The sequence below is a fragment of the Belonocnema kinseyi genome, chromosome 7 (assembly GCF_010883055.1).
Source record: "Belonocnema kinseyi isolate 2016_QV_RU_SX_M_011 chromosome 7, B_treatae_v1, whole genome shotgun sequence".
Taxonomy (NCBI): Eukaryota; Metazoa; Arthropoda; class Insecta; order Hymenoptera; family Cynipidae; genus Belonocnema; species Belonocnema kinseyi.
In genome coordinates, this window is record NC_046663.1 from 89,145,550 (window position 1) to 89,156,372 (window position 10,823).

At 30.5% G+C, this 10,823-nt stretch overlaps 1 protein-coding gene and 1 long non-coding RNA gene across 3 annotated transcripts in view; one reads left to right on the forward strand and one right to left on the reverse strand.

Annotated features, from left to right (window-relative positions):
- The window catches only part of LOC117177440, a 7,928-nt gene extending 5,161 nt beyond the window's left edge, over window positions 1–2,767 (reverse strand). Inside the window, exon 1 of the long non-coding RNA XR_004467697.1 lies at window positions 2,664–2,767. This is a non-coding gene — a long non-coding RNA (uncharacterized LOC117177440). The remainder of the gene's footprint in view (window positions 1–2,663) is intronic.
- The window catches only part of LOC117177438 (protein prickle-like), a 495,169-nt gene that overhangs the window by 271,479 nt on the left and 212,867 nt on the right, over window positions 1–10,823 (forward strand). The gene's annotated exons all lie outside the window — the stretch shown is intronic.

The window sequence follows — 10,823 nt, forward strand, 5'->3', positions numbered from 1 at the left end:
ACAAATACTTGTACACATATTGTATATTGTACGAGGTACGAGGTACGAGGTAGAAGTGCCTCTGGCACTGCTCCATGTAGCTTCCAACATCTGCATTTCCTTTAGTTTCACAGAATATTCGAGTCAATGTGCACGAATGTTCATTTCGATCTAACATAAGAAAAATATTCAATGAAACTTTTTTGTAATTTTAATTAGTATAAAAAAATAAACTTAATGTTTGTATTTTTCAAAAAATCACCTGTCACAGTGTGACAACGCCGCATTAAATTTTGATTTTCTCGGAGCAGAATAATTTCTTGCATCAAGCATTTATCATTCATAATCACTTTCCACACATCTCCGGTGCAATTTTTAATTTTTGTACGAAATGGAAACTTCTATTTTTAATCGTTATCGAAAGACGATCATTTTTATTTTTAAAAAAACATAATACTCAAATTACTACACTTCGAAAATTGAAAAGCTGTACTAAGAATTAAATAAATTGTTGTAGTTTATTGATTGAATGTTAAAATTTTAAAAAAATTTCGCGTTTGCCAAATACTTCTACCATTAAAATAAATCATAGATAAAGCAGAAATTTCAGTTTTAGAACACTTTTTTACAGAAAAATGTTTCATACATATCCAATATCTATATCCAAAGTAATTTTAAAGCACAAGGAAAAATTTTTAGAAAAAAAATACAAACAAAAAAAAATATTTTTTATAGAAACCTTCAAATAGTTGCAAGAAATTACAACAACAATTACAAGAAAGTACAGATTTTGTCTAATACCTGTATTCGGACGAATTTTTTACTTTTTTTATTTAGTTATATTTTATGTAAGTTTAATTTCCTGCAGAAATATAAAACTAAAAGAATCTAAATGAATTTACAGGGTTTTAAAATATTGCAATCAAATAATTTTAAATTAATGTTTACAAATTAATCGCTATTAACAATAAAAAAGATTGTATGTTTGAACTTTAAGGAAATGTAGAATATTCACAGACAATAATTATTATTAAAAAATTACAAACTAACGTTTGGAACTTAGCAAAAAAATATTTTTACAAAAAGTATCCAAACGTATTTTTTAAAAATCTATTTTTAAAAACTCAAAACTTAAGTTTTTTGTTGTTTAATATTAATTATTGTCTTTAAATTCTTTAAAACCCCTTCAAATTTTCAAAGTAAATTGTCAATTCTTTGGAAAAATTTAAAATATTCTTAATTCTTTAATATTCTTTAAAACCTTATGGTATTTTCTGAAATTCGGGAAAAGTATTGAAATACCTTGGGAGATTTTTAAATTCCTTATAATCATTGAAATCTTATAAAATCCCTTGGAATATTTAAAAATTACCTAAAGCTATCTATGTAGGTCTTATATAGGAAATTCCTTGAAAATTTGTTAATTTTTCGAAAATGCCTTGGACTTATTTTAAATTGCGTAAAATATTTTAAATCCTTTGACGTTATCTTTCACTTTAAAAAGTAGCAGTAGCGACTTTTTTTCAAAAAGTGACAAAAAAGTGTTTCGAGAAAAAAGGGATTACAAGTAACTGTGTGGCACCCCTGAGTAGTCTTCACAGTTACTTAAAGTGCTTTTTATTGAAATTTCCTGACTTTTGACATTTTTTTTTAAATTTCTGACGTTCCCTGATCAAAAAAACTCCCTGACTTTGCCCTGATTTCGCGATTATCCCTAACGTGTCACTCTGTATTTAATTCAATCGTTAAAAAAAGTTATTAAATATTTATTTATTATTTCATTTATTACTTAATTTATAGAAAAGGATTTTCATAATTGGATCTAAAGGTCCTTAACGTAATGAACATAGCACGAAGTAATAAAACTAATGAAATTTTTTCACGAATATGAGAGATTCTTGATGAATTATTGTGACATGGTATAACCTTATTTGATATTACTTTAGAATCTTCAATTAACGAGGTTTTTCTTGTGAAATCTGAAGAGAACAGGAAGCTACTTCATGATTCACTTTTTCTATTCCTTCCCCTATACTTGCCCTCGTGAACGCAAAGCGGATCAAATGCTTACAGATTTTAATTAGCAAGCTGCCGCTACCACGGCTCTTGAAGGGGATACATTTTTGCACACTTCGTAGAATTTCACTTTATGTACAATATTCATACTGACGAAGATGAATGACTATGAATACCATACTGATTTTTAAGGTTCTCGCCTTCTTGATCACACAGATTTTACACCGAACGATTTGGTTTTTCCAAATTGATTAATTTATTGAATTAATTATATTGAAAAATAAATTTTAATTTCTGTTTGATTCTGCACCAATCTATTCAGATTATCCAAACTTATGTTATAATCTGAAAATTTGATATATCTCGAGAGATCCTTTTTAAATTAACATCTTTATTATCCTTTCCCTTTACACATAACATCCACCTGAATTCTCCCTTTTTTATTTCTCTCACGATAAAGGATCTTAACATCATCAAAATTAAAAACATTAACCTGTGTGATTCTATGTTTTGAAAGGACTAAGTGATATCTAGTATCTTCTATGAAAATTATTTTGATGTTCATCTCTCCTTAGTCTAAAGTGCCTTGCGTGTTTCTCCTAAATAGAACTGCATCACACTCTATGTATTAAAATTTTTAAATCATACATTTATCTAGTTTTTCGTACCTGTATTTTTCCGGGAGCCATAGTGGCTCAGACGGTATCGTGATTGTCTTACGTTCCAACACTGCAGCATTAGTAGTCACGCTGGCGCGGGTTCGATTCCTAAAGCAGGAAGCGAAGTTAATGTGTTTTCAGAAAGAAAAGTGTTTTCGTGCTGTATGTAAAATTGTAGAAACAATTATGATTATTTATATTTGGTAATAAATAATAATAATGCTGTAAAATACTTGGACAGAGTAAAATGATTGACTTTACTATCCACAGAAAGTAACCTTTAATGTCTAGATTATTGTCCCATAGTTAAACATTAAATATGTTAATCTGAAACGTCTAGATATTAAGGGTAAACATCAATTTTTCTCTGTGTAGAGTTCAGATATACCTCGATCGACATGGTCTCATGTTATTCAGGTAGTCTTTTGAAGGTAGTAATTTTAAAAGAATAAGTAGATTTGATGGGAATAAAATCAGTCCTTTCTTCAACCGTCAATGTAAATATGAGTAAGAATTTTTTGTAAAAGTCTTACGGTCTTCATTAAATTAAAAGAATAAAAACTAAATCTTTCAAATAAAAACAAGTGTTCACCATTGTCTTCTATAGTTTCAAATTGTGTTCTAGAAGGCTATTTTAGCTACGATTCCTACTGAAAAATGGACGATTTCATGAATACTTTGAACAGTATTGAAAATTCCATACAGTTTACATTTGAGCTTGAACATAATAATTTAATAAATTATCTTCATTTACAAATTATAAAAACAAATGAAGGTAAGTTAATTAACAATTATTGGTTTAAAAAAGCTTCATTGTCTGGTAGATATCTTTATTTTAATTCCCATCATTTATATTGTCAAAAGGTCGGCTTCGTAAAAGGTTTAATCGATACATGCATTAAATGGAGCGATATTAGATTCAGGAAAAAGAATTTTGAACAAATTAAAATCATTTACTTCAAAATAATTATCCGCTTCCTTTGATAAAAAGTAGTAATCGAGAATGAATTCATGAAATCTACAATAGGTCCAGTAGGAAAAATAACTGGGTTGAGACATACAAAAAATCGGATTTAAGAGTTACGTTACCGCATGTTCGAGGACTCTCTGAAAGGTTGAGAAGATCAATTAAAAATTTAACATGAATGTTTATTTAGAAATAAAACCACTCGTAAAAATGTTTGACTTAATCAAAAAGGTTTTCGAAGGAAAGAGTGAGAAAACACTATGCAATATTTTATTAAATGATGAGAGAATTGAACAAGTTGATAAGTTCGTATACCTTGGTAGCTTATTTACTAGGGATGGGAAGATAGATGAGGAATTAGATAGACGCATACGTGAAGGTAAGAAGGTTATTGGTAGAGCAGTTCCCCTTATCAGAAGTAAAAATATATCAAATAAAGCTAAAATGACAATACATAATTCTATATTTGTACCGACTGTACTATACGGTAGCGAGACATGGACTTATCAAGAAAAAGATAAGAGTAAAATTAACGCAATTGACATGAGATTCATGCGCATAATTTGCGGGAAAACTCTGATGGACAAAGTAAATAACGAGATAATTCTAAAAGAATGTGGTACATAAGAGAAGCCAAGTGAGTCACGCCTACCCCGAAAGGGAAATGGCTTAATGTTTTAATAATAATTATTATTATTATAATAAAGTTCTTACTAGAGAAAAAATTACATATGAAAGACGCATAATAAAATCCATTTTTATAAAAAAATATTACAATATTCCGATTAACTTACAGGTAGAAATTACGAATGTCAACAAAATATATCAAAAATATCATAAATTTCATAAATATCAATCATAAATATCATAAAATAACCAAAACCAAGTTAAAATCCCAGTTACTTTGGCGCACTTTCCTCGTTTGCGGTTCTTTTAAATGACGCCTTTATTTTGCATTAATGAATTGACCGCTTTAATGTATGTCGCTTGTCTACTTTGTTATATGTTCGTCGTCCAAAAATTGTATAAAGATTTTGTTTTTTCTATCAACTAAAATGAAGTTTCTAAAAAAAGCCTCTTCAATATTTATGAGGCTTTTATATGATACGTTTTTTTGTATATTTTAATTTAATTTGGTAACACGCATCAGTATTATTTTTAAAAATTGACTCTTAACTATTAACAGATGTTTGACTCCAAAATTGAATATTCTTGTTTTTCACAAGAAAAGAAGCACAGGTATTTTTATTTAAAAAAAATTTTTTAAACTAACTTGGTGGTAATTACATGTAATAAAACGATCGTTATTTATAAATTATTTATTTAGATACTGTGAAAAAGGCACGCAGTGATAGCCGACACGTCAGAATATTGATAAACGAACCTTCCACTAATTTCGTCTTTATTCTTTTAATTTATCGTAAGACCTAAAAACAATTCTTACACATATTTTGAAAGAATATTGTAACTTTAGGAGCATTGATACACTAGATGTAATTTTTAAAACTTTTTGGGACAAAATCCTTATAAAATCTCTTTACACCCTTACCCTCTCCAGTGTTTGACAGCAACGTTTTACGCGGAACGTTACATTTTTTACTAACAGTAAAGCCTTACTTATTTTTAAAAGTAACGCTCTCTCAAACTGGACCAGCGAAGTTGCCACTGGTTGAATTAGTATTTTGACTGATCACTGGTCAACCAGTGATTTTCCAATTTTGCCTGAGCAATCACTAAGTGACAAAACTAAAACAGCGTAACTGAATATACCAGTGACGCCCAATTACTATATAGATATAACCGGTAGTCGCATACCAGTGAAAACAAACCTTATTGTGTACTAGCATTTGTGTTAGAAATATTTGGACCTGGCTGCAATAAACAGGAAATTGAACATTAAAAATGTCAACCTGAAACATCTGGATGTCAAAAGTTAACATCCATTTTTCTCCGTATAATTCTGTTTCGATCGCAAAAGCCGTAAACATAATTAGCGCCTGGTTGTTTGATACACGAAGCACTAGAGGTGTCGGACTATTAAATTGTTTTACGGTAGTATCGCATCAGTCGACAAAAATATTTTGTGTACCATGTTCCTTTATTGATTTCCATATGGTTATGTTGGGTCGGAAAGCCGGATCGCTAGGAATTTTCGTTTCTGCATTCTGTGGCACGCGATCCAACACCTAGGCCTACAAAATATTTCGTGAATGTCCCCAGCAGCGACTAAAGATTGATCGCCCATGAGACGTGTAGCATTTTTGTTGAATCTAGAAACTCATTCCCATTACTTTTCTCGCACTCAGGTAAAAATGGGATTCTCAAAGTGTAATATTAATCAAAAAGAAACCAAGTAGAGACTGCATCCTACATACTTTTCCTAATTCAAATTTTAATTCTATCGAAAATTTTAATGTATTTCAACATTTGAAAGGATTTCGACTCCCACCTCCTAACATTTTAATATTATTTTAAATTCGTGAGAATTTTCCAATTCTTTGAATTTGAAATTTCGACAGAGATCATCACACAAAGCTCTTTGGGTAGATTTCTTTTCTTGGATTTCATTCGATACGCGCCTAAAATAAAACATAAAACATGCAAACATAATATTTAAACAGCCTTCACAACCCAAAATGATAGTTCTCAAAACAGGGGGAAAAGGGTGGTTTTTCATGAAAACAGGGGAATAAGAGGAGAGTGGATTCGTTCAAATAAAATTAATGTCTATTTTCCATATAAAGTTCAGTATAATTTTATCATTTATAATTTTATATATTTATAAGACCTAAAATCTAAATCTATTGTATTTTCAACAAAATATGTGAAATTTCAATAAAAAGTAATTAATTTTCTTTTAAAAGAGATAAATTTTGATAGAAAAAGTTAAGTTGTCAAATCCGAACCGACGATTTTTCAGCCAAGAACGATGTATTTTCAACCAAATATTTGAATTTTGCAAACAAAAAATTTTTTACTAAAAAACGTGAATTTTCAATACAAAAATACAAATGTTCAAACGATCGAATTTTGAAACAAAAAAGATTAAACTATAACCAAAAATAGTTACATATTCAAGTCAATAATTGAATTTTAAAGCCAAAAAGATGAATATTGTATAAGGCAGTTTAATTTTCAATCCAATAGAACGAAGTTTTTATCCTAAAAGACGAATGTTCAACAAAACACTTAAATTTTCAAGAAAATATTTAGATTTTGAACAAAATCAATTAAATCTTCAAGCAACTAGATAAATTTTCAAAAACAAAAAGTGATGAATATTCAATAAAAAAAAGGATTGCTTAACAAAGTAGTTCTAATTTCAACCAATTAGTCGAACTTTCATTCAGTATAGTTTAATCCTCAATGAGAAATATAATAGTTGATATTTCCACCATAACAAATACATCTTTAATGAAACAGTTTCATTTTTATCCAAATTAATGTACAATTTTTACTAAAATAGATGCATTTTAAAAGAAAAAATAAATCAAAGGCGTCGAATTTTTAATCAGGAAAGACTTTTCAGACAATAAAGAAAAACAAGTCATTTGCAGTTGGAAAAATGGACTTTTAGTGTTAAAATAAATTTTTAGTAAAGTAATTCAACTTTAAAATAAGTAGTCGAATTTTCAATTGGGAAGATTAATTTAGTACTAAAAAAGACGAATTTACAACAATATACATAAATTTTAAACCAAATTGTCAAATTTTCTACTAAAAACTATGAATTTTCAACCAATAATGGAATATACTTCAATTTCAAGTACTAAGAATTAATTTAAAACAAAAACAAAAAAGAATTTTCAACAAAATATTTAAACTTCCAACCAAAGAAATGGATCTTAAACTAATTAAATTAATTTTTAAAAGAGTAATTAAATTATCTACCAAGCAAATGAATGTTTAATTCTTACTTTACTTAATATGATTTTATTTAAATTTAACCGATAGTAGAATAGTTAAATTTTCAATTGCAAAATTTATTTTAAATTATACAAGAACGAATTTTCAAAAAAATAGTTCGATCTTTAGTAAATAAAATGAATATTTAAAAAAGTTGTTCAAATTTTAAAGGAGTAGTAGAATTGTCAACAAAAAACGACTAGTTTTTAACGAAAAATATGATTGGTAATTTTTTAGTTCCAAAAAATGAATTTTCAACGACAACAAAAAAAGAATTTTTAACAAAATAGGTAGAAGAAGAAATTTTTAAGAAGGCAGTTAAATCTTTAACCAAATTTTCTTCTCACAGATCATCACAAAACTCCCCCTCCACCCCGTCAGTAGTTTTTGAACGGCCCCTCACGTAAAAATAATTTTGAGTATACACTTATTTTGTAATCTTCTTTACCAAATTTTATTTGGCATTCTGGTCTGCAATTTTATCCATTTTAATTTTAACTTTGTGAGTCATCTTTGATCCTGATAGACGAGGTAGGCTGTTTTTTTAGAAAGATTTGTACGTCCCTAGTAGATCTGATGACGATTGAAGGAAAAGATTTGCGCGAAAACGATCATGAGCCTTAATCCTTACAGAATCACATGCTTCACCCCCGCGACGTAGAGATCCTTATCTTGACCCTTATCCTTGCTTTGGAACCCGGGATACCACCGCCTGCGGATCGTTCTCGCAACCGACGGAGGCCCGTAAGGGATTATTTTCCCATTAGGATCTTGTCTTGCAACGACAAATCGTAATTCTGCTATCCCACAAAGACTGCGATTCATTCGCGCTGGACCGAAAACCGTTGTTCTTCTTAACAACATCCTCTTTTTGTAAATTGCACAGCTTTTTCTACGTCCGTTCTGATCACTTCGCCCTTCCCTAGAGAGCAGTAAAGAATCCCTCTTAAAAAAAGGAAAGTTCTCTTTCAGAAAAATCAAAACAAACAGAAAATATATTTTTTACATCCCATTTTATCTAAAATAAAAATTATTTTGGTGGAAATTATACACACCTCAATCAATATTTTTGTCAAGGGTTCAACAGGGAATTAAACTGAATTACAAAAATATATATGTTACCGTTTATACCCGAAAACAGTTAAAACTAGTTTTAACTAGTTAAAACGCGAAATTACTACGATCATTTTTGTCAAAACTAGTTTTAATTAGTCAAAACGCCAAGTAACCAAGTCCTTTTGTAAAAACTCGAAGATTTTTTTAATTCCATTTTATTTCGTGTTTCAACTGAAAATATGAGATAAACTTAGATTCACCCAATTGTTCTTTTGTAAGAACTAAACTGTTAAAAATTTTTGCAATTCTAATATACATTTACTATACATTTGTACAGTAAATCTAAGAAGCAATATGCATATACGTGTAGTAAATTTAATATACTATTATCTTGTAAAATAATATACATGCATAGTAAAATAGAGTGCATAAAAGTTGAAAGTTCTTTGATGTATTTAAATCTCTTGTTTACATCAAAATTTACTGCCAATGTCAGAATTTTTAAGGTGAGTACTGCTGCGTTTAGGTTACGTGTCTTAATTATGTAGTTAATTAAACTTTTTCACTTGAAACCCAGTATAATTTATTTTCAACTAGAAACAAATATAATGCTTTATTATTTACAATTAAACATTACGACCAAAATTATCTTTAATATGTGTAAAGTAAAATTACCTGGCTCTTCTAAGAATTGATCAATATACATGCATATTAAATTTACCACCCATCCTCTTAATAACTATTTCATAGACCGAGTTCTTAGATTTACTATATAAATGTATAGTCAATGTATATCAAAATTGCAAACTATTTTAACAATGTAGGTTTACCTGTAGTAACTTTGTATATTAAAAATGTTCGCGACTGGTCATAGAAGAGTGATTGGTACCATCTCGGGCCCCTTTTCCAGGTCCCCCTTTTTAAAAGTACTTTTTAGCGACTGCTCATAGAAGAGTAATTGGTCACTGATATCTTTAGGTTAAGCAGGAAATAAGATGTAATTAAACAAATCTTCGGGTTTTTACAAAAGGACTTGGTTATTTCGCGTTTTGTGAGATGAGTTGTCACAGGGCACGATGAAATCACAACGATAGACGGACGAAGCCCTCGTGTGTCTTGAGGACATAAAGCGATCCAAGGATGACAGTCTTCTGCATCTATCTCGCAAGTGCCTTGGCATATCTTTGTCGCGCTGGTATGGCTTGAAGGTTACGAACCAATGATAGCTTCGCACCTCCGAGAACACCGGTCACAAGGACAGTTACATTAACCGAATATTTTGGGTACAGTCGTTGCAGCTCGCGTTTAATATCCTTCTCCATAGCAGTGGTGTTATAGTCGGCCGGAGCCGAGAACTAGATCACGAATATAGTTCGTTTCTTCAAGTCTTGGAAAAGGATGTCAGGCGTCGAGTGTGCAACTGACTGAAAATTATACTTCCAGAAAATTTGGCACTTCGCGTGTTGTACAATTGACTCTATCTACCTCGGACCATTTAGCAGGACAGGGTCGCGGCCAACACTGTAAGAGCGACAAAGATCGTAATAAAGCACTCTTAGGGCCGCATATGTCTGCAGAAAATATGCAGTTCCCGCGTGGGTGAGACACCCAAATAGTAGGTATTTTAGGCACTCAGCGTGTGCATGACACGCTCTGCACCTATCGCTGGGAAATTCTTGACATAAAATGCGGTCACGGTATACTACGGTGGGCATTACACCGTTCTGACACGCAAAAAATGAAACCCTCCCCGAGCAAAAATTCTTCGACTTGAGTTCGACTTTGTTATGTCTTGAGTTCATCTCCAAGACATTGATGTCTGGCAGCGTCTCAAAGTGAGTCGAGACATAGGCCTTCGTCTTACTTTTATGGCCTCGACAGGTGAGATGGCGTTTACTTGTCTCAAGTCCAGCCTTGTCTTGGCTAAGAAGACGTTTGCTTGTCTCAAGACGAGCCTTGTTTTGGCTGAGAAGGTCGAACCTTTTTCGACTCATAAATGAGATTAAAAATGATGAACGAAAAAATTGTAATTATTAAATTAGTTATTTTTAATGTAAAGATTCAGAATCGGTGGGTCTAAACAAGTATAACCCTTAAAAATTTTCTTCAAAAAAATAAAAATTTTAACTTTCTAGAAGGATCTCCTAAGCCGTTAGAAATATGTAATAACAAACAACATTTTCGGTATCATCGTCAAACAAGTATAATACAAATAGAAACCAGTAAATGAGTTGATTAAA